General features: G+C 42.4%; 1 protein-coding gene across 1 annotated transcript in view; it reads left to right on the forward strand.

Annotated features, from left to right (window-relative positions):
* Nucleotides 1-7,044: 7,044 nt before the first annotated feature.
* The window catches only part of RESF1 (retroelement silencing factor 1), a 28,266-nt gene continuing 9,873 nt past the window's right edge, over nucleotides 7,045-25,437 (forward strand). Inside the window, exons 1-3 of the mRNA XM_064654656.1 lie at nucleotides 7,045-7,171; nucleotides 10,120-10,201; nucleotides 23,506-23,590. The gene's annotated coding sequence lies outside the window, so the exon portion shown is untranslated. The remainder of the gene's footprint in view (nucleotides 7,172-10,119; nucleotides 10,202-23,505; nucleotides 23,591-25,437) is intronic.

The raw sequence follows: 25,437 nt of genomic DNA on the forward strand, positions 1-25,437 counted from the left end.
TTCAGATCACAGAATCATAGAATACCTCAAATTAGAAGGGACCCACAAGGATCATCAAAGTCCAACTCCCTGCTCCTCACAGGACTTTCTTAAACCAAACCAAATGACAAAGGATGTTGTTCAGATGCTCCTTTAGCTCTGACAGGCTTGGTGTCATGACCACTCCCCCAAGGAGCTTATTCCATTGACTGGCCATCCTGTCAGTGATGCCGAATTTGTGCCCCAAAAGGCACAGAGAAACTGCTCAGAGACAAAGATTTAGTCTTTAAGCAGCGAGGTATTTATTTTAGGCAATGTTGGGGAACTCCCAGCTCGCGCTGGACAAAGAGCTCCGAAGCACTCAGTGAAAAGCCAGACTATTTATACAATTCTTGCAAGAGACTACATCATCATTTCATGAATATTCATGTTATTGCAACATTTCATTGTAATATTCATAGTAGGTGGAGTTAGGGCAGAGTTGAGGGCGCAGTCATCATTTTGGGGAGATCCTTGGTGGTACATCCTCTTACTTCGGCCTTGGGGGTCCTTGTTTTACTCCTCTTTCTCAGTTAATCTTTTGAACTTTCCTCAGTTTGGCTGACTCCAACATGTATTTGGCTGGAGTTTCTGGACTCTGGCCCTTCTCTTTCTTCCTTATCTTCCTGTGTTCCTTCCATATGTCTATTTATGTGTGTGTTAGCATTTTTGGTGCTCTTACTCTATGTTCTTTTGTGTCAGTGTGTCAGATTTATGTATGTGTTATCTTCTGCTAGTCCTTGAAACTTAGTTCTTTGTTTCTTTGCTCAGAGCATGCATTCTAAGTTAACTCTTCAGGCCTTGCTCTGCTTCACCAGGTTAATTTTTCAGGCCTTGCTCTGTTTCATCGGTGAAGAACCTTTTCCAAATGTCCAATCTGAACCTCCCTCAGCACAGCTTCATTACATTTCCTCCTGCTGGCCACCAGAGAGAGGAGATCAGCATCTCTCCCTCCACTGCTCCCCGTGGTGGTACATTTCCTCCCCTGCTCAAGCTGCTCTACAGTCTCAGGAATTCTCATTAGGAGTAAGCTGTGAGTAATGACTTAGGCAATGAAGCTTTCCTGGACCTTATCTCATGCATGACTGAGGCAGGAAGGCACTGTCCACAGCAGGAGCTTCTGTTAGCTAACAAAGGACAAGAGACAGGCAGCCATTCTGTGACAGTCTTGGAACATGACTTGCCTGAATCATCCTGGAGACTGACAGATGACTGAAGCCAACCATTTTGTAACCCTATAAACAGCAGTCTTAAGTGAGACCCCTGGAGCTCTCCTGGACCTCAGTGGGCTGCATGTGCCAGCCCCTCACTGTGGGTGGGATGCCTCTCAGAGCTGGCCAACTCTAATACTTGGAGGACCGTCACTGAAAGCTGAAAACTGGGTTGACAGCCCCACTCCTCACAGCTCAGCCCTTCACCTGTTGAGAGATGCAAAGACATTCCACACGAATATTTCACTGATCTGGGGGTGGTGGTGATGTGGTGTTGGTGGAATTTTTATCAGGTACCTTTGAATGTATTGGCTTTGCATACCCTGTAGCAAGTATAGTATGAATATTGCCAATGCAGATTTGTAATTAAGTTACTTCTGTACTTATATGTTCTACTGAACCATTTTGTAGTGTTGAGATGATGATTAAGCTCCTAAATACTTTAGACATAAAACCATTGAGTAAGCCTGAAGCTGTTTGACTCAATCTGAGGGTCTCCCTTATCCTTTAGCACTTTTACTTTTTGTATCCCAGTCTCAGTGAAAATGATTTTAAACAAGTTCTGATCCAGATTTCCTTTATATGCTTTATCTATGTAGCAATAGAGCGAACCTTGCCATTTAACTGTGTTAAGTCATGCTTTCACAAATATATATTAAAACCTTCTTTTGTTAATACCTTTGGTGGTGATTCTCTAAGCGACCAAAGCACTCATTCACAACACTCGAGGAAGTCGTAGACTGCAATGGGGTCATCCCTCAGTCTTCTCCAAACTGAGCAAACCAAGTGACCTCTGCCACTCTTCATAAGTGTTGCACTTGAGGCTGTTCACCATCTTGGTCACTCTCTTCTGGTCACTCTCTAATAGTTTGATGTCATTTTTATATTGAGGTGCCCAAAATCACACACAAAACTCCCCCTACAGAGGTGAGGCTGCACCAGTGTAGGGCAGAGTAGAGCAGGACAACCACCTCCATCAAACAGTCCAGGACATGGTTGGCCCTTTTGACTGCCAGGGAGCACTGTCGACTTGCCCCCAGATCTCTTTTCAGGGGGCTGTTCTTCAGCCTCTCATCCCTGTTACGATCCTATAAGTGAAAGATGCCTCTGCCCAAATTAAGGTGCGAATGAGACCATACGCCGAAGTCAGCAATACAGATTTTATTTAAAAATAAACGTAAAGGTAGAGAGATAGAAATAGTAAAAGAAATAGAGTGGGGTGGGGAGAGAGAGAGAGATCAAGCAGAAAATCCATCACCTCTGAATCCAGCGGTGTCCTGTTTGTCTATCCTCAACCTGGCCTATTCAGTGGTGGGAGTCCCAGGTCATTCTTCTGGTGGTACCACCTTTATACAGTCCAAGTTCTGAGTACTTACGGAGGCATACTCCTAATTTACATATGAAGCAAGGATGGGAGAGCCTTCCTTGCAAGCTAAGTGAGGATGGGTGTGTCCTCTTTCTGTGTATGTTTCCTCCAAGATTTGGAGGGGCTTTGGCGGTTGTTGGTGGTCACAGATGTTCTCTGTCCCATAGCTTGGGGTCATCTTTCTTTGACTGGTGATACGCGTATGAGCAGTTGCTTCCTTTCACAGTTTGCCACAGTGGGAATTTTTGTCCGGATGCATTAACCAGGATGTGCTAACCAGATCTCCTTCTTCCAGGAATTAGCTCCTGCCTTTTGCTCCCTTCTGTGTTTGTCTCAAGCTCCTGGTGTGGTGGCTATTGCATGTCTTATCTTATGGCAAGTTCCTTCTCTGGCCTTAACCGTGTTTCAGACAGGCAACTGTGCTCTTTAGCTCCTTACAGTCCCCCAATTTGCACATATAACACATATAACCCTGTCCCAGCTGGTGAATCCAGCACTTCCTCTTTTTACAGTTCAAACAGTTGATGATTGCCAAAGCTCTCCAGTCAATCTAGATCTCTCTCTAGGACCTCTCTACCCTTGAGGGAGCCCACAGCTCTTCCTAATTTAGTACCAGCAGCAAACTTAATTAATGTATGTTTGACTTGTGTGTCCAGATTGTTTATAAAGGCATTGAAGAGCACTGGCCCTAAAACTGAGCCTGTGGGACCTTAGTGGTGACTGGTGCCAGCCTGATGTAACCCCACTGACTGTAACTCTGAGCCCAAGTGGGCAGCCAATTGTTTATGCAATGTATTATGGACTTGTTTAGCTGTGTGCTGGACATTTTGTCCAGAAAAATACTATGACATGGTGAGACTATCAGTGTTGTTTCTCTATTGCTGGTGCTACCTCAGTCTCTGAGTAGTCCTTTAATCCTTTACTTCTTTCCTCCCCTCCCAGGGTTTCTGTGGCCCCTTGTACTTCCCCATATTCTTTAGATTAATTACTAAGTTAGCAAATGTCATGTCCATCTACGTGAAAGGTCAGAAGGAGGACCCAGCCTGACATCGGTGCCAGGGAAGGCTATGGAGCAGAGCATATTGAGTGCCATCATACAGCCCACACAGGACAACCAGGGGATCAGGCTGTCATGTCCCATTCCCAAGAGGAAGATTTGCAGGTGCCCGTGGTTGAAAAGGAACAATAAATGTCAGAGGGTCCAAAAAACCTCACAAAGTTTTACAAGTAAATTATACACTTGGCATGGAAAGTGGTATAAGTTTTGCCCTTATCTTCTAAGTAGTAAGAGAAATAGAGAATTAAAGAAAATAGGGAAAAGGCAGGGGGAAGAGAGAGTGCTGTGTTTGTGTTGTGTTTGTGCCGTGTTTTGTGTTGTTCAGTTGTGTTTTGTGTTTGTGTTGTGTTTGTGCTATGGTTTGTGTTGTTCAGTCTCCATGGACCAGAACAGGGAAGTGGGCCCCAGGAAGGTGCTGCTCTACCTCCATACAGGCCCCCTCTCCAGCCACAGGCCCCCTCTCCAGCCACATCCTTTTCCAGCTTGCACAGTGGTGGTTATTGGTGGCTATAGCAGCACATTAACTCCTTGTTGCCCAGGCTTCTGCACAGGCCTAGCCAGCATGAGTTTATGAAAGACAGGTCCTGGTCTCATTCTATGACAAGGTGACCTACTTAGTGGATGAGGAAAAGGCTGTGGTTGTTGTCTACCTGGGAAAAAAAACCAACCACAAAAAACCAAAAACCCAAACACATAAACCCCAAATAAAAAACCCAGTGGGGCTGGGCTTTTATAATATAAAGTGATTGACTGTCATTCATATGTTTCCTGGCCAGCTGTGTCAGCTCAGCAGCTTTAGATAAGTTATCTGTAGTTTCATTTGTTGGTTCCTTTATCAGGAAATTTGTATGCCACTTCTTTACCTGTACCAGTTTCTGCCAGGAATCACTGTTCTTCACATCCTCAGCATGTTTAACTTTGGGATTGTTGAGTCAGGCTGGCTTGGCATTCAACACCAAAGCCAGTATGATCCCTCTTCTTCATCCATCACCTTTTGCAAATAGGGTAAAGTCTGAGTTGCTTCACTGCCACTTAGGCAGAGCATCCTGTTTCACCATGTTGCAAATAATCTGATAAAATAATTGAGATTTGATCATATAGAAGAAGTAGTTGCAATTTAAATATAGGAAATTGTGAGGCATAATGTATGGGATTGTTAGGAGTGTTGTGTTTGAAGTATACATCCATAGAAACCTCACCAAGAAGTTAGTGGATCATTTATGCTGCTTGGAAACCCCCTTACCCTTTCCATCTTTATTTGAGTATCAAAGATTCCAATCAGTAGAGCTAAGTAGAATTGACCAATGATTGCTTTAGAATAAAGATATATAACTAATGGAACCAATCCCTGTAAAGGTTAAATTTAAGAGAGGGCTTATGTAAAAAAAAAAAAAAAAGGATAAAAATGAATGGATTTTGTTGCTAAAGAGAATATGTTTGGAGGAGCAATCCCCCGTGTTCTCAGTGCGCTGAATAAAGAAATGTCTGCTTATTGACATCAAATTGGTGTTGGGTAAGTTTCTTTTGTCCTGTTTGGTGACAACCAGGTCAGAGAGAGTATCGGCCTCCATTGTTCTTTCTCCAAGGGTTGAGAGAGTGGTTCATGTACATTTAAAAGTTAGAGTCTAAATTATGATGATTGGACTGATTATTAAAATTTTGACCCAATCTAGTTAACAGAAATGTTATGTAACAGGAAAGACATGCCAATTGCTAGAAAACCTGTGCAATGATAAGCTACGCTGATTGCTAAAATCTTTACATAATAATAAAGCTCTAATTATAACTACAGACTTGTGGCCAGTTCTCACTCTACCGAGGATCCTGGAAAGAACGTGCCTGTCACCTTAGGGTTGGGTGACAACTGGCTTGGAGCCAAAAGGTAACTAGAAAGCGAAAACAAAAGCTGAACATGACTCAGAACCCTTTCCTAAGACTCATGTGGAGGCAGCAAAAGAGCAACTGTTTGCCTCCAGGAGGTTATATACATAAGGCCTATCTAAGGGCAGTTTGCTGTCAGCAATGAAGAGAAACTTGTAAGACAGAGAGGGTTCAGCAGCTGCCATGCCCTCCATCACATGCCAGTGCCGTATCCTACAAGTCACGCCAGTTGGCTTGGAGACATGCTTCCTGATGCTTGTGTAAGTACGCAGCTTAGCTATAAAGCTTAATAAAAATTACCTTCCCTTACTATACAGCTATATAATGAGCTTTGTGCCCCTGACTGCTACTCAGGATACGAACTTTAGGTAAGATCTATTCAGTATAGTGTTGTCACCTGTTCAAAACTTTAACTTAGATCTTTTAAGCAGATAATAGCTGTTGTAGTTAAATCAAACCAAAATATTTAAATTTGAAAAGTAGTAAAAATTTATTGTAAGATTTACTGAAAGTGTAAATAAGCAAAACAGCGCGCTGGGCGGCCAGGGAGACCTTCACTCCGCTCACGGTCCATAAGCACAACAAGCAAACAACAACAATTATACCCTTAATAATTTCCCCTCCCACAGTCACTTGTCATCTCTTTGTTGGACTTAGGTTTACGGGCTCCGTTCTGCTTGGTCCTTCCTTCGCAGGCTCGGTCTAGTTGCTTGGGACTTCCCACCAATAGTTTGATTAGTCCGCTGTCCTTGAGGTCTGGTATGTGGGACTTTCCAGATGGCAGTCCTGGTTCCTCTTTATTGTCCTTGTGCTTGACCCTCTGCTCCTTATCCGTCTCCTCCTTGCCTTATAAGTACACCTGGACAATACACTTTTAGAATAACAGGATATAGTATACCCATTTAGCAAAGCATAACAATTTGTCATGTCAGCCTTATGGTTAACTACTCTGCAACTTATGATTTTTCAGCCAAAGCGAAGCTTTAATTATATTGGTATAAAGTATATTAATTTAAAATATAATTTGATGAGCAAATTGTTTATTTCATCATTACTCACTCATTACAATAGCCTTCCGGTAATTTTGTGAAATAATCTTTAAGTACTGTGCTGCTTGAATATGTTTTTTTTTAAAATATTTTTTTCCATCTACCTAGCTTTTACTACAGGGCCTTGTTCAGCCCCCAGTTCTTCTAACTGAAGCCTCAGCTGGTGCCTCAACTCGTGGGAGGATGTGAAAGAACCACGGTATTTTTCTTAAAAAAACGTGACGTGCCTGCAGCAGGGAGCTGGGGGATCCCACTGGAGACCTGAGAAGGCAGGAAGGGAGGCAGGAAAAGAGGTAGGGAGGAGGAGCTCGGTCTGGAGGGCTCTGAGAAACCGAAAGCGCGGTCTGACGGCGCTGTCAGCGCTGCACCAACGGGCACAAGACAACCAGCCCGGCCCTGCCCCGCTGCCTTTGTGCCGCTCCCTCAGCGGGGCCGAGGGGGCGGTGGGAAGCGCCGGCCCCGCCTCTCCCTCTGCCCGCCCCGCCCCGGAGCTCCAGCCCCGCCGCCCGACCCCGGCGCCGGGGTCTCCTTCCGCCTGCAGCGGGGCCGACGGCCGCTGGCTGCGGGCGACTCGGCGGCTGCGGGCTCGGTGAGGACGTGCGCGGCGGCGGGCAGGGAGGGGAAGGGGGACGGGGAAGGGAGCGCGGCGAGGGGCAGCGAGGGCCGTGCCGCGCCCCGCTCCGCTCCGCTCCGCTCCGCCCGCGGGGCCGGGGATGCGGCGGCTGCGAGGAGCCGCTGCCCGGGAGCTGCCGGCCCTGCGGAGGGCTCGGGGCGGCCACGGCGGCCGGTGCCGCGGCGGGGCCGGGGAGGCGCGGTGGGGAGCGGGGGAGGCCGCGCGGAGCCGCCCGCGGCCCCGGCGGGAGCGGCCGCGGGGTCGGTGGGGCTCGGGGGGGGCGGCGAGCGGCGGGGTCCGGCTGGCAGGTTGGTGCTTGTCTCGTAGCGGGACCCGCTGGTCTCGCAGAACCGATTAACGTCGATATAATAAGAGTCCTGCGGGTGCCTGTGCAAGGACAATGCGATCCGCGGGCTCCAGAAACATCCCCCCCACCGCCGATCGCCTTAAGGACGCAGAAGTTTATTTACTGTATTTCTCCATAGGGTATGGCAGTCCAGGGAGATATTATTGAGAGGTAATATTAAAAAAAAAAAGGGAAAAACAAAAACAAGCCGACCAAAAAAAAAAAAAAAAAAAGATAGCTTTCAGGATTGTGGTCTCGCAGTGTGGGGAAGACAAGTCCCTTGTGTTTAAGCTCTGCAATGCAAGTCCGATGTTAGTGATTTTTTTGCTTCAGCCTTTCCAGTAGGCATCACAAGGTGTGCGGTAAGGAGCTGGTGCTCCGCCTTGTGTGAGAGGGACACCTGCAGTCCTGTATTGTGGTTGAAAGGATAAAAAGAAATGTTAAATGCAAAAAAAAAAAAAAAGATTTTTAAGAGGTATAGGTTTGGTGTTTCTGCTTTCTGGCTTGTCCGAGTACTGTAGTTGAAAGAATTGTCTTGCTTATTCCATCTACCGAGGCAGGTAGAAATGTGAGAAAAAATGCAAGTACCCCATCAACGCTTAGCAACTTTCTTTATGTGCTTCAGGAGATATATGCTTCATATGCTCTTGGCATCAATAAAAAATAGGCATCAGGTAGAACGTGAGTAGATTTTCCCCTGGAGCACTGGATGTGTTTCAGAAGCCCATAGGAATGCTGGTGGTTGTTTTCCTAGAAGTTGTTAGGAGATTGACTCAACTCTTTCTAGGAGCTCTGTGGTAACGTTGGCCATTTCCCCACTCCTAACTAGCCTCCTGGGAGGACTTAAAAATATTAGAAAACAAACCCAGCTCATGTGAGTCCTGGTAAATATTTTCTTCCCCTGGCATCTGAGAATGATGGGAGTAACTTGCTACTAACATCAAAACTCCTGACTGTGCTCTTATCACCCAGCTCCCATGAACTAACTAGCCAGCTTCCCAAAACATTTAGACACACATTCCTGGCAGAGAAAACAGACTCGGGTTGGTGATCACTTTTATATTAGTGTCTCGATGGCTGTGTCAGTATAAAAGTCTCAAGGCACAGAGTCTTGGCAAACTCACTGAGGTAGTTCTGAAGATGTTTACCGGGGACCATTAGTTCACTGTCATCTCACTGCAGTGAGTTGGGAGGCACTTCAGTCTTTAAAGAATCAAGCCCTCCTTGTAGTTCAACCTTAAGCAGTATTTATTTTTTTTTTTTCAGGAAGTAATGTATTGTCTGATGTTTGGCAGAAGAAAACATTACAGCATGATTCATACCAAGTCTGTTAGGGGGTGTTTCAGTTTCCTTCTAAACAGAAGCTAAAATTGTTTCTCCAGTTCATTGGTCTGCCAGCTTTTTAGAAGCACTTTTATTTTGTCATTTCGGTTCTGTTCTCTACTTACAGCACAGATGCTTTCTTGCTCCTCCCCCATGACCTTCAAGAAAAATAGTTGTAAATCGGTGAAATACTCTGATTTGCAGGAGGCTGTCTTTCAAACACTTTTTAAAAGCCAACAAATTATCAACTTAGATGTTTTCTGCAGGCAACGGTAGTAGTTGGTAGTACAATATTTTTATTTTTTATATTTATATGTTTCTAAAAATTACACTTAATGGTGTTTCCCAACTAATTTGTCTGCCTTTTTTTTCTTTTTTTTTTTTTTTCTGTGTGTGTTTGACAAAAAACAATCAAAAGAGGCCTTTTGTTTTGGCTTAGTCCCTTTTGATAGAGTAGAGGTGCAATATGCATGTGGCCAGATGAGAGTGGTGTGCTTCTCAGGCAGTTCTTTTGCCCATAATGGACCACTTGAGCTGCTTACTATTACTTTTTGAGCCATCAACTGGGTCTTTTGGCTTCTGGCAAGCGGGGGAAGTGTTTTCAAGTGTTTTCTTAAATTCTGTGTGTGCTGAGCTTGCTCAGTTTCGTTTTCTGCAGCCATGAGCAGTGGGTTGGAGATCTGAGAGTTTCTCGCAGCGTTTGTGGTCTTTCTTGCTCCTAATCGACACAATAATTAACCTGTTAGTTTGATGCTGAGCCTCTCTTCTCTTTGTTAAAGACAATAATCATCAGAGAGCAATACTGCCTTCCCCCTAATTTGAAAGGGGTCACTGAAGACAGTAAAGAAAAAGTAAAGGGGGGAGCAGGAGGCCAAGAAGGTGCAATTCAACTATCTTAATTCCTAGAGCAGCTCATGGTTTGCTAACTGTGAGGGCTTGTGAAAAACCAGAGCCTGCTGGTGACGCTTAAGAAGAGGAGAGAAAAAAGAAAAAACAAGGAAAAATGGTGAAAATGCCTATTGTGGTTTTAGGATTAGGTGACTGCTAATATTTACCTTCATGAACTGATTCTGGGCACTAATAAAAGGAAACTGTTGCTTCACAGCAAATTGGACTTCAAAATCTGCCAGGAGATCTTCTGATGTGTTAATAGTAATCAGGGGCATGGAAGACTCTCCAGTGGTATTGTTGGTACAGGTCATTGCTCCTTCGGAAAAAGTAGCACTTGCAGCTTATTGATTATTGTCCCTTCTAGGAGAAAAGATCGGTGAAAACCTCCTGTTCTTCAACGAGTGTTCCACATTTGTCTGAAGAAACACACTAACAAGATTGCTGAAGTAAGTTTTGTTTGTTTGTTTTTTTTAAGTGAAATTGTGGAAGCTGTTGTATTGTCTAATCTGGTTCACCCTGAAACACCACAAGTAGTAGCATTGGTTGGTGCAACTGAAGATGTAGAAATGAGGAAGAATGTAGGGTTGGGGAAAGTGTAAGCTTCTCAACCTGTCTTAATTACTTCAGGTCTTTCTAGGCTATACTTAAAACTGTTACAGCCACAGTTTTTCACAGAACTTTAGTACTTTCCCTTTGCTGACAGGGAATGGATTTTTATTTTTTCACGCGTTTGATTGCTAGATGTTACTAGGATGTTTCTGACTATCATTTGTGTTTCTGTTTTAATTCTCAACAGTTTTGCATCTGCAATGGGCAGTGGAAATGTAGAGCGAAAAAGCTGTAGGATTTTATACTTTAAGGAATTACAAGGAAGCTCATTTAATGGAAGAATTGATAATATAACTTACATATACAGGATACTTCATCACTCACCAGAGAAGCTATACTTCTTATAAACACTTCTGTGATCTTGAAGCTAGTAATATACCTTCATCCTGGGTATAAATGATCTCCATAAAATGCAAATATGCCAAAGAGCTCTTCTAGTATGTGAGAAATCTCCATGGCTGAAATTCAGTGCAGTTCAGCCAGTATTCTGTATGTCAATTGTAAACCTTTCTCCAATTAGTAGTCATTAGGTGTTGAATAATAAGGGAGCAGTACTTTTAAAAGGGGATGTCTACAAATACTGGAGGTGTAAGACAGTTCTTTAAATGTGCCTTAGAACTTGAAAATTCTCCAGAGTTTGAAGCATGTTTCATGGTTTCTCTGAATTTCACTGTTGTTTCTGTGAAGTGTTGATGGTAAGTAGAAAATTTGCAGCTGTAGCAGAGAGGTGTAGGCATTTTCTAAAATAAAAGTCATTCCATCCAAGAAGCAGCAACTTTTGACTCTGATTCATTGTTAGCTGACCTCTTCCATCATAATGGTACTCAAAACTAGAAAAGCATGAGTTATAGATGTGTACAGGTATGTATTTCAATTATATACATGAGCTATACTATAGAGGCAAGGATACTCCTGTATAAAGGAGTCTGATGGTAGTATTAGAAGAACTTTCATCTGTAGATTTCTGAACAGAATATTTGGTCAATTTGTGTGATGAATCCTGTCTCTGTTATTAATGCCTTTTCCCTGCAAATATTTTGCTTTTCTCTTGAAAATTACTTTCTCAGGCTTACAGCTGTTTGTCATAAGTTTTTCCCTGAGAAGTGTAAGCAATAAATTCCTGGTTGATACCATCAAGCAATCAAATACAGTCTTGGAGATTTCATTTTGTTTTGAGCAGTGACATCTCGTTTGTTTGTGTCGATATGTTGCTCGGTATCATGGGGAACTAGAATTTTAAAATTCCTTTTGAAGCATGGCTCTTCCAAATGCCTGGAGTCCATAGTGCTTGCACAAAATTCACTTTTATCTTTCAGAATAATCTCTTTGAGATTAGTTTAGATGCTGTTTATGACAAATTCAGATTTTTCTGTATCTAGCGGTTCTGGTTGTTGGTATGTGGCATGGTGTTTATCTGGATTATGTCATTCCTGGTGAGAAGAATGACCTCTTTCCTCTTGCCCTGTTGACCACAGTTTCCGTGACACTTGTGGCATTGTTGCTGGCTGCAATTCTACAGCTGTGGGACTCTGGATCAGTTGCCAAATGCCATGAAGTGCCTTTTCTTTGTTTTTTTGATTTTTGTGCCGTCTCTGAATAAGTTTTAAAATTGAATTACATAATTTTAACTTCTCAACTGCAGAACTTCCAAGCTCCCTCCAAGTTTTAAGGCACATTCAGAAATTGAAGCGTTTCCTCGTTTCTCTACACTTCACTGTTGTTGCTGTAAAGTGTGATAAGTAGAAATCTGTAGCAGTAGTCCGGCCTTGAACATCTTTATTGAAACATAATTTCAGATTTTTAACATAAGTACTAAACTTGGAAACATGGAAGGATGTTCTATTTAAGTAGGGGTGAAACAGCTTGAACATCACCCTACTTGCAAAAGTTGCCAGTGATGAAGGTCATGCTGCTTTCGGTGTTGAAGAATGCCGAGACCAGCCTGACTGAATCACCACAAAATGAAACAATATGAGGATGTGAAGAAACCAGTTTCCTGACAGGTGTTTCCTCATAGAGGAACCAGTGAGTGGTAGTACTAATAACTTATTTTAAATGAACTATTCTGCTGAGCTAGCATGGCCAGCCTAACAACACAGTACTGATGGTCAATCACTTTATCCTATAAAAGCCCAGCCCTCTTATTTATGGCAAGGATTTCTAGCACACCCCTTCTAGAAGCGTGTGTAGAGATTCATCATCTAAGTGGGGATGCTTCTTGAGGTTATCCTCAGGGCTGACTGAAAGAGATTTGCCCATGGTCATAAGTATGGGTGAGCAGCATCAGTCTCTCCTTTATAATTATTAAGCTAGCTTTGAAAAAAATGATTTAATAAATCGTGCACTTTAGTAACAGTAATAGCTTTCTATACTGAGGAAGGTCATGGAGCTTTTAGGTACACAGTTACACCTTCTAATATACATATTAATAAGTAGGCTGGTGAAGCCAGGTAAAACCTGGAAAGCAAATTTAGTAGAGCAATGTAAGGATTAGAGAGAGTTAAACAGAAAATGCAGGCTTTAAGCAAGGCATAGAGAACTTAGTATTAAGAAATAGCGGAGGTAATAAATTCACTAGAATACAGGACACTCTGACATGAAAGAACATAAGCATGAACATAAAGAACTAAAAATGCTAGCACACACAAAAAAGGACATATGGAAGGAAAACAAAGGGAGATAAAAAAAGGGACAAGCCAAGAAATCAGGTACTCTTGCCAGACACTGAAAATCCCTGCCAAATGCACAAGGAAACTACCCAAATTAGGGAAGGTTCAAAAGTTTATGAAGATGATGATGATGAAAGGACACTGAGTTCATGACGATGAAGGACAGGAACGACCACCGAAGTTCTCCCCAAATTAAAGACCACGCCTCTAACTCCGCCTCAACTCCGCCTGTTATGAATATTAAAAGTAGATGTTGCAATATAATGAATATTCATAGTATGTGATGTAATTGCTTGGCAAAAAGTGTATAAAAGGCTCAGTTGTAAGTTTCTCGAGCGGAACAGTTTGTCCAGGGCGACCTGGCTGCTCCCCGGCAGCAAATAAATACCTCCTGCTTATAGACTGAAAATTCTATCTCTGAGCAGTTTCTCTGCACCTTCTTTGGGGCACAAATTGGCATCACTGGTCTCTGGGCGGAGATTTTCCAGAATTTTCTTTGGTGCATATGCAGTCTTTCGCTACGGTGGTCGACAGCGAGCCTTCATCCCCCTGGTGGTCATCATGATCATCTTCCTCAGGGTTGAACTTTTCAGCTTTCTTTGTTGAATGACCTAGATTCTTCAAGCTAGCAAAATCCTGGCTCCGGGCCTCCTATATCTAATTCAAATGTATAGTTTACTTAATTTATTACCTTGTGGTCCAGTCCCTAGCATTCTTTCTATGATAAGATTTTGGTCCAGTAAACAGAACAGAACAAGACATTAACCACTGCTCCTATAATGTTCTTCTAGCAAGGCAGAACAAACATTAGGCAATTACCTTCTCCTGGCTCAGCAGGGCAAGGAATACCAACTAGGCCATGGTTAACTCCTTTTGTGCCTTTCTGCCATCAGTATGACAGTGTGACTCACTAAGCAGATAAGGGAGAGGCTGTGGATGTTGTCTACCTGGACTTCAGTAAAATCACTGACACTTTTTCCCACAGCATCTCCTGGAGAAACTGGCTACTCATGGCTTGGTCAGGTGCAGTCTTTGCTGGGTATAAAACTGGATGATGGCTGGGCCTAGGGAGTGAGAGGGAACGGAGTTACACCCAGCTGGTGGGTGGTCACCTGGTGTTCTCCAGGGCTCAGTGTTGGGGCCAGTCCTGTTTAATATCTTTATTGACAATTTGCGTGAGGGAATCAAGTGCATCTTCAGTAAGTTTTCAGGTGACACCAAGTTGAGTGGGAGTTTTTGTCTGCTTGAGGGTAGAAGGGATCTATAGAGGGATCTGGACGGGTTGGATCAATGGGTGCAACAAGGTGAAGAGCTGGATGTGGCACTTCAGTCAAAACAACCCCATGCAATGTAGTGGGCTCGGAAGTGAGTGGCTGGAAAGCTGCCTGGTGGAAAAGGACCTGGGTGTGCTGTTGACAGCCAGCTGTACGTGAGCCAGCAGTGTGCCCAGGTAGCCAAGATGGCCAATGGCATCCTGGCCTGTATCAGGCATATTGTGGCCAGCAGGACCAGGGCAGTGATCATCTCCCTGTATTCGGCACTGCTGAGGCCACGCTTCAAATACTCTGTTTTGGTTTGGGTCCCTCACTACAGAAAAGACAATGAGGTGCTGCAGCCACTCCACAGAAGAGCACGACAAAGTTGGTGAAGGGTCTGGAGCACAAATCTGATGAGGAGTAATTGAGGGAGCTGGGGTTCAACTTGGAGTAAAGGAAGTTCAGGAGGGACCTTATCACTCTCTGCAACTACTTGAAAGAGATTGCAGCCAGGGGCGTCCAGTCTCTTCTCCCAAGGTAACAAGCGATAGGACGGGGGAACTGGCCGGTTAGATTGAATATCATGACAACTTTTTTCACTGAAGGTGTTGTCAAGCATTGGAACAGGCTGCCCAGGGAAGGGTTGAGCCATGAACCATGGAGGTATTTAAAGAGGTGTAGATGTCTTGCTTAGGGACATGGCACTTGGCAGTGGGTGGACTCCATCTTAGAAGTCTCTTCCAACCTAAATTATTCTATGATTCTGTGTTGTGCAGTAGATAATTTAGATAATTATCATTCAAGTCCTTTGGTCTAATCATTGTCATCATCAATTGACATAAATATTTTAAGTTTAAATAAACATAAATACTATAAATATATTTTGTTTGCCATCCTTTATCCTGCGGGGCAAGGTTCTATGAAAGATCGATTACACCTGGTATAATCCTTTATACATAAACTGTTGTCCAAGCCTGAGACTAAAATTGGATCCAGCGGCATCCAACCCTGCTAACTAACTGAAAAATACTGTTGGATAATACTAAATAAAATCACATTAAAAGTCCTGGTCTTTGGAGGAGACAATGCTAAAAACAGAAAGGAAGGCTGTGAAGGAGAGTCTGATACAGCATAAAGGTTATAGGAGTAAAACAGGCCCTTCCCATAAATGTATTTGTAGCAGCAGATGGCATTAGGGCAACAAAGTCATGGAATTATAGAATATGCTGAGTTGGAAGGGACCCATCAGGGTAATTGAGTCCACTTCTTAGCCATAACCAGGACACTCCAAGACGGCTTGGTGCTTTGACCAATTCCTCAGGAAACCTGTTCCAGTGCTCAGCCACCCTCTGGGTAAAAAATCTTTTCCTGATATCCAACCTAAACTTTCCCAGTCTCAGCCTCATGCTGTTGCCTGCTGAGTCCTGTCACTGGTCACTGTGAGAGTCTGAAATGTTAATTGTTAATGACTCAAACAACTGGCTGTTTGCAAAAGCAGCAGGATGGTTTGCTGAGGCCAGGTTTGCACCCCCCAGCTAAAGGAGAGGAGAGGTTTTGGATGTGATCTGCATAAGAACAGCCTAGGTGCAGAGCTGGTGAGCACCCATCACCAGAGGATGACCATGACAAACCAACCTTTGTTTAGGTTTTGAGCCCAATAATGGAGGAGGCTGATAAGAAGCAGATCCTGCTAGGTGGGATAGTGGTTTTTATCATGCCAATATCTTCCCTTACACAAGTGCCTCAGTTGTAAAACTCTCCTTCCCCTCATCTCCCAAGGGTATTTCACAGTCACATGCTCATAGGACATTCACACGTAGGCCTAAGGGTATTCATCCCATCTGATGAGTGTTATGATCCAATTATTGAAACTATTAGAGAGATGTCTCTGCCCAAATTAAGGTGCAAATGAGACCATATGCTGAAGTCAATAGCACAGATTTTTATTTGACAGTAAATGTGAGCTGGAGAGAGAGAGGAAGAAACAGGAAAAAGAGAGAGGCAGGTGGAGAGGAAGAGAGAGAGATTAAGTAGAAAAATATCATGACTCTGTTATAGGTAAATAAACCAAATCAAAATATAGCAACAAAATTTATTATAAGATTTATATAAAGTGCAAATAAGCAAATCAGCACTCTGGGCGGCCTGGAGAGACCCCTGGTCTTCCAACGGCCCGCAAGCTCAATAGAGACAAACAGTAACTTTTATACTTTTTCAACTCCCCTCCCATAGTCACTTGTTAGCTCTTCATTGGGCTTGAGTTCACGGGCTTCGTTCTGGTTGTTCTGTTGCAGGCCCATTTTAATTGCCAGGTACTTTCAATTAGTAGTTTTAATTAGCTCAAATGTCCTTGGAGCTGGGTATGAATATGGTGTCCAGATGTTCTCTTTGGCTCTTCTTTATCATTTTTATCCTTGACTCCTTGATCCTTGTTCTCTTCTTCTTTTCCTAATGAGTACACTTAGACAATATTTTTAGAAAAACAGGTTATAGTATACGTGCTCAGTAAAGCAAAATACTTTATATTGCCAACTAGAAACTGTCTCAACTTATAATAGTAACAAGGCAGTTAACTATTCCACAGCTCACAACTCCTCAGTCCCAACAAAGCATTAGCTATAATATATGAAAAGTACATATATATATTTTGACGAGTAAATTTTACCATTGCTTACTCATTACAACTCCGTGGATTCCGATGGCGTCCCACTGATTTTCTTGTTTTGGTCTTCTTGATGGTGATGGTCCCAGTCTTGTCAACATGAGAGTTGGAGTCTGGATTCTATAAGGGAAGCCCATGAAAACAGCTTCTAGTCATCTGGGACCTCTCTGGATACCCCAGACTGCTCAAAAATCATTGAGAGAGCCTTTGCAATGACATCAGGTTGCTCTTTGAGGATTCTGGGTTGAATCCCGTAAGGATTCATCAGAAGTCAATAGGCCAAAGTGGGAAATAGGCTGTTGGAAATGGTAGAATGGGAATCTGCAAAGAGAAATGACTACTCTTTATATGCTTAAGGGTAATGTAACTATTCTGTGATTGATTGTCACTCTGAGATTTAGGTAATTTGCAACAAATTATCTCCTACTTAACAGCTAAGAATTCCTGTGGCAAGAAAACCCCTGTATGCTGGTGCTGCTGTGACATCTAAAATACATTTATGAACAGAGGAAAACAAGAATTCTTGGTCTGTACAAACTCTTTCCTTTTGGCACGTTGAGTTGATTTAGGCCGTCTTTCTATGACACCATAAGTCAAGCATACTGAATTAATTTTAAATGCTTCAGGTTAAATGAGACTGCCTGCTGCAAGTCCAAAAGCAGAAATGGGTGAGCCAAGTTTTGCTGGCCTGCTGCTGAATTATTGTCTATTCAATTCTTGGAATCTTCTGTTTGCTGAAGTCCATGTTCTGGAGAGGTAGGAAACAACTTGTTAGAGTGTACTGAGAAATGTCAGACTCTCCCAGGAGAATTCTCTTCATGCATGAGCCCCATTTGATATCAGGGGTGCAAACTTCTATATTCTCTTCTTAATCTTCTTAATTTCTTAATTTTGGTGCCAGGCCTTTATTCAATCTGTGGGATGGATCACAGATCTGTCTTGGTGTAAATCCAGAGATAAGACAGAGGAGATTTGTTTAGTAGTAGCATCTCCAATCTAGGTCAACACATAAGCAACAGCTAAGCTTGTGTTTGCATTACATGTAAAGTTTACCAAGAGCTGCCAGGCATGCAGGTGTCATTTGGTGTCAGTGCAATTATTCTGGGCAGCTTCTAAGAGTTTTAGCAGGTGGGATTCTCTGTCACCTTCTCTTAAGATTCCAGATACTGCAGCTCATGCCCTTGGCTGCTTGAAGGCAGCTCAGAGCTGAGGAAATGTTCCTTCGGTTATCCCAAAAGATTTAGTAATAACGTGCAATCACTGTGTTTTGGACATTGCCATAAGAGCATAGTGTTCTTGGTCAACCACTGTCCTAGTCCCAACTTAATTAATGATACCTGTAAGGGAAAGTGAAGATTTTGCAGTGGAGTAGTCACTGTGTAAATTAAAGGCTTGGGCTAAAGTTTTCTTTACTTTCATCTGCTACTCTTGGACTGCAGTTGACTTAATTTATAGGTGTCAATGTTTGCCACCACTCTGATCACAGCAGTGACATCTACTTTGGCGTTCAAAATGGCCTTGGCCATGGGACAAGAAGAATAGGAACGAATCTGGCCTACAGCCAAACTACATGAATGGGCTTAGCCTATGTTTCTTCACAAAGAATTCAGCCGCAAATTTTCCCAGTATGGATGTGAAGGACTGTGCTTCCAGTGGTGCACCCTGCAAAAACAGCCCAGGAGTTGATGTATACCTGGTGACGCCAATTTTGTGCCCCAAAAGGCGCAATGGAACTGCTCAGAGACAATTTTTAGTCTTTAAGCAGCGAGGTATTTATTTCAGGTGTAATGGTTGATTAAAGCTGAATTAAGAATTTGCTTATCAAATTAAGTTTACTGTTAAATAAAGTTTGTAATAAGTGCTATAATAACTAACAAAGGTAAGGGTAAATGACTTACTAATAATATTAGGCTTTGTCTAATAAAGTTTAAGCTGACATTTTACCAGAGTTGCTAGGTAGTAGGCTGCAGAAATGTCAAACCGCAAACTTATATTCTGCTAGACTGGCTATAGGTAATGTCAAACCACAAAAGCTATGTTACTATAGTGATAAGTTGAATAAGATATCCTATTATTTTTAAAGTGTCTGTTTTAAGTATACTTATAAGGAAAGAAGTAATAAAAGGTAAAAAAACCACAAGAACTGTGAAAGGAAACTACTGTCTCCGTTAAGAGAATTTCAACATGGCTGACCTTAAAGACTATAACGGAATCAGTGGTTATCCTCCCTCAGCAACAGGACAAAGCCCGTGAAACGGAAACCAATGCTGAAAAAGCCTGCAAAATGGAAACCAATGTGGGTGGAGCCTGCGAAGCAGAAACCAAGCAGGACAAAGCCCACGAAACAGGGACCAATGACAAGATGACATGAGACTGAGGGGGAGGTGGTTGCGAAGGGTATAAAAGATGGAGTTTTAGTTGTTGTTCTTTGCAGACCGCTGGTGAAGCCAGGAGACTTCCCCGGTCGCCCAGCGCACTGATTTGCTTATTTGCCTTTAATAAGATCTTTAATATTTTCAAATTAAAATTCTCGAGTCTATTTGACTATTACACAGGCAACGTTGGGGAACTCCCAGCTCGTGCTGGACAAAGAGTTCCAAAGCAATCAGTGAAAAGTCAAACTATCTATACAATTTTTGAGAGAGATTACATCATCTTTACATGCATATTCATATTATTGCAACATCTAGTTATAATATTCATAGCAGGCAGAGTCAGGGGCGGGGTCATAATTTTGGGGAGAATCTTGGTGGTACTTCCTGTTACTTCAGCCTTGGGGGTCGTCATTTTGCTATTGTCCCTCAGGTAAACTTTTGAACTTTCTTTAATTCTGCTGACTCCAACATGTATTTGGCAGAAGTTTCTAATATTTGGCAGGAATTTCTGATATTTGACAGGAGTTTCTGGACCCTGGTCCTTCTCTTTCCCCTTATCTCTCTCTGTGTTCCTTCCATATGTCTTTTTATATGTATGTTAGCATTTTTAGTGCTCTTTGTTTTCCTGTGCTCTTACTTTATGTTCTCTCGTGTCACTGTGTCTGCATTCTTTGGTAAAATATTATCTTCCATTAGTCCATGAATCTTGGTTCTTTGTTTCTTTGCTCACAGCATGCATTCAGAGTTAACTCTTCAGGCCTTGTTCTGTTTCAATACTTTTAGGAGAAACGTTGGATGTGTAATTCGTATTCCAATTCCAGGTGGAATGTGTGCACAGCAAGGAATAGAGAGGGTGGCCATCTGACTAAAACCCAGGCCTTATGACAATTAAAGAGCCTAGGAGACTTGACATTTGCATTTGGAGGAGGAAGTAGGTTGGGTAAAGACTGCAAGAAGCAAGCTAGAGGAGGCAAGTTGCTTTAGTTGAAAACCTGCTGGAGGCAGGTTGCTGTAATCAAAAAGTAGTTATTTTAATTGAAAGAGCTAAAAATTAGGTATTTTTATTAAGAAATCCGTACTGTTAATAAAAAATTGTTACAAAAAAGTTGCCTTAAATAAAAAGCGTCCAATGCAGTCAGAGAAATGCTACATGGCAAGGACACTCACCCTCCCAAATGAGGTATTTTTTGGGGAACCAGCTCATGGGCATTCAGAGGCTACCTGTTCTTTAATTAAAATACTGTTACTCATGTTTCTGTTGAATTTCGTACAAGATATGAGGACACTTTAGCAGTACCTAATGTGGCATGGAGGGCTGCTGCTGCGGGAGCTGCTGCCACTTTGCCTTCTGGTTTCCTTGCTGTCGAAGACTACAGGACAAGAAATCACAAAAGAGGACCAGAGAAGATGACTGTGAGGAGACCAGGGACTGACCCTGCAAGCCAGAGCAGAGCCCATGGTGGTGGTAACTCCTTTTCTGTGCTTCTAGAAGTTGCTCTTGGCTTTTTCCTACTTTTCTATTTTCCTTCTTTTCCTCTGCTCTTTTTGTGTTAGAAAATAAAGTTGAATTATTGTTTTGGAATGCAATATTTGGCCTTGTTTGTACCTTAATCTCACTTGTGGGAATGTTTAGAACCTAGTTCCTCTCCACATTCGTGGACTAAGACAAACCTTGCCTCTCTACATCTAAACAGATTGAACAGGTGATAATACTGATGATATTGATGATAATACTGGTTAGATTAAAGGACTCACTCAGAATTAGTTACTACACGGTCTAGATAGGTAACTGTAATTACAGTGCATTATATATTGAAGCAACAATAATAAAGCTAGCAAAATAATTGAGCAGAGATTGGTATTACTCACTCATACCAATGCCTGTGGGCATAACTCTTTCGCTCAGCCTTGAGGAGTAACCTTGGAGGTGTCCCCAAGGGAGGAATCTCCATACGCAGTCCTAGAAAGGGGTATGTGAGAAGTGTTGGAAGCATAAAACAGTGAAGAAAATGCAAAGCTCAATATGTGATGAAGCCCATGATGATCATGGAAGCCAGATGGAGGTCAGGTTGTGTTGCCATGGCGTTGGGGAGGAATGTGAAGTGGGGTACAAGCTGTGTGGTCTCATTCTTTGGCTTGATACCAGGAAGTGTTTCATACAACTGCTACCAAGTATACCTTCTACCAAGAAATATTCCATACAACACAACCACAAAGAACAGAAGATTCGACTACAGTCCCACTGATAGCACTTTGCCCAATAATGGTTGATAAGGTATAAAAGGACCCTGATTTTGTACCTGACTGGGAGATGAGAATTCAACACAAAAGTGGTAGGGACAGGTCGACGGGTTTGTCTTCCTTGCCCTCCCCAGAAGGAGATCTCACCACCATGGAGAACTAAATCTACAAGCCAGTACTGAGCCCATGGTGGTGGTAACCTGTCCTAGTTAGAACAGCTGGGACCAGTTCATCACTGGATGGGTGTAACCCAAAACTGTGTTTTCTATAGCCTTCCATGCCATTTTCCAGAAACTGTTGTCAAGACTATTTGCACCCTCTTCCCAGAGCAGCCTGACGACTCAGGCTATAAACTGGGTGTTAAGAGGCCTGCGAGATAGGAGGGTGCTTCTGTCCTCACACCCTTTGTGGAACTCCTCGCCCTGAGGGAAGTACTGAGCATTCCTGCCTGAACTGGAGAATATATAATCTTGGAGTCTTGGAACATTTTCAACCACTCATGGGATCCAGAGGAAGACTGCAGACCACCACTCTCAAACAGACTGAGACCACCACTCTCGACTGGACTGCAACCACCAGTCTTCAACCAGACTGTAACCACCACCCTCGACCGGACTGCAATCACCACTCTTGACCAGACTGCAACAGCACTCTCACCAACAGGTTTTTCCCCTCTCCCTTTACTTTGGACTCAGGGGGCCCAAAGAACACCACTCTGTTCATGCCCCAGGTTGCTGAGTTATACATGTGGGTTTTGTGGGTTAAAACCAATTGTCTGTATAATCGTACTTATTGTATTATTTTATTAAATTGTTATTCTGACTTATAATCTCTCTTTTGAGTTGAGTTCATTTCCCCTGCTGGTTTACCTTTAAACCAGCACATAACCCCTTCTGTGCTTCTAGTAATTTCTCTTGGCTTTTCCTACTTTTATGTTTTCCTTATTTCCTTCCTCTCCTCTCCTTTTGTTTTAGAAAATAAAGTTGACTTATTTTGGAATCCAACATCTGGCCTCGTTTGTGTCTTAATCTCGCTTTCAGGTATGCTCAAACTTAATTCCTTTCCACAGGATCAAGGGAAACTTCACCTCTCCATACCTAACAGGTGTATTATTCCTTCTTCCCTGGAATGAACAGCCGTAACAGTTGGACTTGCTGGTCTTTATATAGGTGGCCTGAATTCCCCTCAAATCTCTGTTTGGTGTCTCCACAGAGAGATTTAGGGACATTAAATAAGACACAGGCCAGAGACATACCTAAAACTATCTGATGGAGAAGTCTAGGGGGGTAAGCATTTTAGTCAGGTAGATTTGTTAAAGAGCTGTGGTGTTACTTCTACATTCAGTGGGGATGTCATCATTCCTTTTTATGTGCTGTCCATCAAAAATTGACAGTTCACTGTGTAGTCGTGGCTGATGATTTCTGAGGCTTGTGGTTAAGGTGAGAAGGTAGCAGCTGAACGACTGAAGCAGGCATGTGTGATCAGTAGTCGTCTTGTTATCTTTCCGAGTCTTGTGCTGACACTGAACTTCTCAAATGTTCTTCCTAAGACAAGCGCTTTCTGCCAAATATCGCTTTTTAAAGTAGCGTGTTTCATTGTATTAAAGCTTTTATAGGCTTTATTAAAGAATTTTTAAGGTTGTGATGAGAATTGCAAACTTAATTTTCGTAATCCAGCTAATAATGATGATTGACGAACCAAGGTTGTAGTCATTTTTATTGTTTTGATAGTGACAATAATTGGATTTTACTCTTGGTGAAGTTGTGTGTTGCATGTAGTCAAAGTTCCTCCTCTAGCAAGGACTTTACATTTACTACTGGTTGTCATCCTAGTCTTGTTTGCCTCCGTTAGTCATGTTTCTGGAAAATGTGTCTCAAATTTCTTCAACAGTTATCTAATTCAAGGACATGGTTGTTTTATTCTCTGATCATTTTTCAGGAAATACCCAGTGAAACAGTAGCAGTCTGAAATCTTTACGTTGGATGCAGAAGCCTGTTGTCTCATCTAAGATTCCTGCATCACTGTAAGTATTGCCTTAACACTGCTGTTGCTGTTTTTTGCTGATTTCATATGCAACCTTGTTTTCTGGTTTTCTTTTGTTATTGGTGTCCTATGAGAGCAGAGGAGGTAAAAGGTAGAGTGAAGAAAGAGCTATCTTTGAATCTTGAAATAACACCTGGAAAATTGTAACACTGAGTCTTATTTTTTATAGGCTAGATATGAGTGAAACTTCTGATTCCCAAGCTTGAAATCAGAAGAGTGTTAAAATCTAAAAGAGGCCATGAAGGAAAGTCAGGAGCCTTGGGTTATCTGGGAGAAGTGGCATGAAACATTTTGTTGAGAAACTGTCTAATACCTTGCACAAAGTAAGGTGTTTATTATGTCCTAGCTGGATTTGACCATACTGAGAGGAACTTGTTGAGATGCAGGCTGCATTCATGCTTGTAGGTTGTCATTTTGAAGACTGAAATAAAGTTTGGCTTTGAAGCCATTGTCTCTAACAACTTTACAGAGTAACATGCTCACACAGTTGGGCTAGTTGGTAATGTATGTACATTCTGTAATATAACACATGGAGACATAGAGATACGTGACTTTGTGTTTTGCCAAACGAGAACGAGGGTCAGCACAAGACACACAGACACCAACTCTGAGGAACAAGTGTGTAATTTTACTATAGTGCAAAACAGCAAAGAATTACAAAAGGATAAGGCCAGTAATGCACCTAATCATTATTACAAAGAGTGCCTATAGTGATTAGGAAGGATACATCACCAGTTACCCTAATACATTACCACTGTCCAGATCTGCACATCAGCTGGGGAGTCCCGGTCACAGCAAGGGATTGAAGAACCATTCCCGGTAACTGGGAAATCCTATGCAGTGTGTCCACTTGTAGGTGAGGTCTCCATCTTCGCTGTGAGAGGGTCCAGCTTTTATACTGTTGAAAAAACAAGCTTACATAACTACTTGTGTGGAAAAACATCTGTTTTCCTTCTCCTCCTGGGTTCCACTCAAAGCTTGGCCCAGGGCTCAAGGGGAAAACCAGTGGAGTCAGCCTTGACCATCTACTGCTAAACAAGGCCAGGCATCTACTTCCATGGCCTTGACCAGTCTCTGAATACGGAAAGAGAAGTGTCATATTTTGCTAACAATCATACATATTTCATTAATAAACAGATAAAATATTATTTAGTAATGAGCAGATACTAATATATCTTACTAAAAAGCACATGTATTTTGGTAATGAGCAGATACACAGGTGTAGTCTTATCATACTATGTATTTCACTAACAATTATATGTAGTTTTAGCCAATGAGTAGATACACAGATTAGGGGGATCTGTGTATCTACTCATTGGCTAAAACTGCGAAGCCCAGCCATGATGAGATACACAGATAAGTATAATGTTAGTTGGAAGGTTCATCTAGAGGTCAACTTTGGCTCAGGGCCTGTTGTTCAGGCCTCAGTACTTCACTTTGTCACCTCCTGAAGGTGTGTGTACTGCAGTAGTAGAAGTGATGATGTCATCTCCATGCTTCATGCCTTCTCCCAGCTGTGTAAGTTAATGCTACAGCGTTAGAATTATGAGAGCTTTCCTTACAGCTCACTAGAGGCAGAGTTATATTCCTCAAAATTAAAATAAAACTAGTGGGCCACATTTTTGAGAGAGGTTTTTACTAAACCCAAGTTCATTTTTTTCATTTTTTTTTGTTCTATTTGAAGGTATAACTGAAATCAGGTCTTCTCATCTGAAAACTCTGGCCTGTATTTTATTCTGCTGGTGCTTCTCATGCTCAGCTCTTAAGCATTGCTCATTGTGCCCTGTTGTACAAATACCTTGGGGGTTTTTTCCATTGTTTTTGGAT

The sequence above is a fragment of the Pseudopipra pipra genome, chromosome 5 (assembly GCF_036250125.1).
Source record: "Pseudopipra pipra isolate bDixPip1 chromosome 5, bDixPip1.hap1, whole genome shotgun sequence".
Classification (NCBI taxonomy): domain Eukaryota; kingdom Metazoa; phylum Chordata; class Aves; order Passeriformes; family Pipridae; genus Pseudopipra; species Pseudopipra pipra.